The sequence below is a fragment of the Bactrocera oleae genome, unplaced genomic scaffold, assembly GCF_042242935.1.
Source record: "Bactrocera oleae isolate idBacOlea1 unplaced genomic scaffold, idBacOlea1 ctg00000009.1, whole genome shotgun sequence".
Taxonomy (NCBI): domain Eukaryota; kingdom Metazoa; phylum Arthropoda; class Insecta; order Diptera; family Tephritidae; genus Bactrocera; species Bactrocera oleae.
The window spans coordinates 705,001-707,500 of record NW_027212752.1 but is presented as its reverse complement, the minus strand read 5'-3'; positions in this window follow the sequence as shown (position 1 = coordinate 707,500).

The window sequence follows — 2,500 nt, the reverse complement described above, 5'->3', positions numbered from 1 at the left end:
TTCTATTTAAACTAACTGTATAAAAACCAGGAATAAAAAGGCACACAAAATCAACTTTCATTTTCATATTTACTTAAAAATACATATAAAGTAAAAAATATTTCCATATAAATACTAAGTAAATAAAGTCATACAAGTATGAAAATTTTCATACAAGTACTAAATACATAAATCATATAAGTATAGTAATATTCATACTTATAAGTATTTAAAAACAACTTCTTACTAATAAACTAACATAAGGAATTCAAATATATAAAAGTATAATACATTTCCTAGCAGTAAAAAATTTTCATATAAGTACTAAATTTAAATTTTTAACTTGTATGACTTCATATTTAATACTTATATGAAAATTTATTACTTCATAGACTTTATACATTTAATACTTATATGAAAATTTATTACTTCATAGACTTTATACATTTAATACTTATATGAAAATTCATTACTTCATAGACTTTATATTTTTTATACTTATATAAAAATTTATTACTTCATAGACTTTATATTTTACTTCATAGACTTTATACATTTAATACTTATATGAAAATTTATTACTTCATAGACTTTATATATTTACTACTTATATGAAAATTTATTACTTCATAGACTTTATACATTTAGTACTTATATGAAAATTTATTACTTCATAGACTTTATACAATTAATACTTATATGAAAATTTATTACTTCATAGACTTTATACATTTAATACTTATATGAAAATTTATTACTTCATAGACTTTATACAATTAATACTTATATGAAAATTTATTACTTCATAGACTTTATACAATTAATACTTATATGAAAATTTATTACTTCATAGACTTTATACATTTAATACTTATATGAAAATTCATTACTTCATAGACTTTATATTTTTGATACTTATATAAAAATTTATTACTTCATAGACTTTATATTTTACTTCATAGACTTTATACATTTAATACTTATATGAAAATTTATTACTTCATAGACTTTATACAATTAATACTTATATGAAAATTTATTACTTCATAGACTTTATACAATTAATACTTATATGAAAATTTATTACTTCATAGACTTATACAATTAATACTTATATGAAAATTTATTACTTCATAGACTTTATACATTTAATACTTATATGAAAATTTATTACTTCATAGACTTTATATATTTACTACTTATATGAAAATTTATTACTTCATAGACTTTATACAATTAATACTTATATCAAAATTTATTACTTCATAGACTTTATATTTTTTATACTTATATAAAAATTTATTACTTCATAGACTTTATATTTTACTTCATAGACTTTATACATTTAATACTTATATGAAAATTTATTACTTCATAGACTTTATATATTTACTACTTATATGAAAATTTATTACTTCATAGACTTTATACATTTAGTACTTATATGAAAATTTATTACTTCATAGACTTTATACAATTAATACTTATATGAAAATTTATTACTTCATAGACTTTATACAATTAATATTTATATGAAAATTTATTACTTCATAGACTTTATACAATTAATACTTATATGAAAATTTATTACATCATAGACTTTATACAATTAATACTTATATGAAAATTTATTACTTCGTAGACTTTATACAATTAATACTTATATGAAAATTCACTACTTCTTCATTTAATATTGCAAGCAAAGTATTTTGGTTAACATTTTTATTTTCATGTTATTAAAACACTTGATATACTATTATACCATATTGTATAATATGATTTTAATTCAATTACTTTATTACTTTGGTATATTAAATGATAGTCGTTTGATAACAATCCCAACACTTACCTTATTTTCAATAAATATTGAAAACAAAGTTTTATGCGTTCAAATTTTTATTTTCATGTTATGATTCTCTCAAACACTCATTAATATACCATATTGTATAATATGCTTTTATTTCAATTACTTTATTACTTTTGGTATAATAAATGATAGTCGTTTGATAACAATCCCAACACTTACCTTATTTTCAATAAATATTGAAAACAAAGTTTTATGCGTTCAAATTTTTATTTTCATGTTATGATTCTCTCAAACACTCATTAATATACCATATTGTATAATATGCTTTAATTTCAATTACTTTATTACTTTTGGTATATTAAATTATAGTCGTTTGATAACAATCCCAACACTTACCTTATTTTCAATAAATATTGAAAACAAAGTTTTATGCGTTCAAATTTTTATTTTCATGTTATGATTCTCTCAAACACTCATTAATATACCATATTGTATAATATGCTTTTATTTCAATTACTTTATTACTTTTGGTATATTAAATGATAGTCGTTTGATAACAATCCCAACACTTACCTTATTTTCAATAAATATTGAAAACAAAGTTTTATACGTTCAAATTTTTATTTTCATGTTATGATTCTCTCAAACACTCATTAATATACCATATTGTATAATATGCTTTAATTTCAATTACTTTATTACTTTTGGTATATT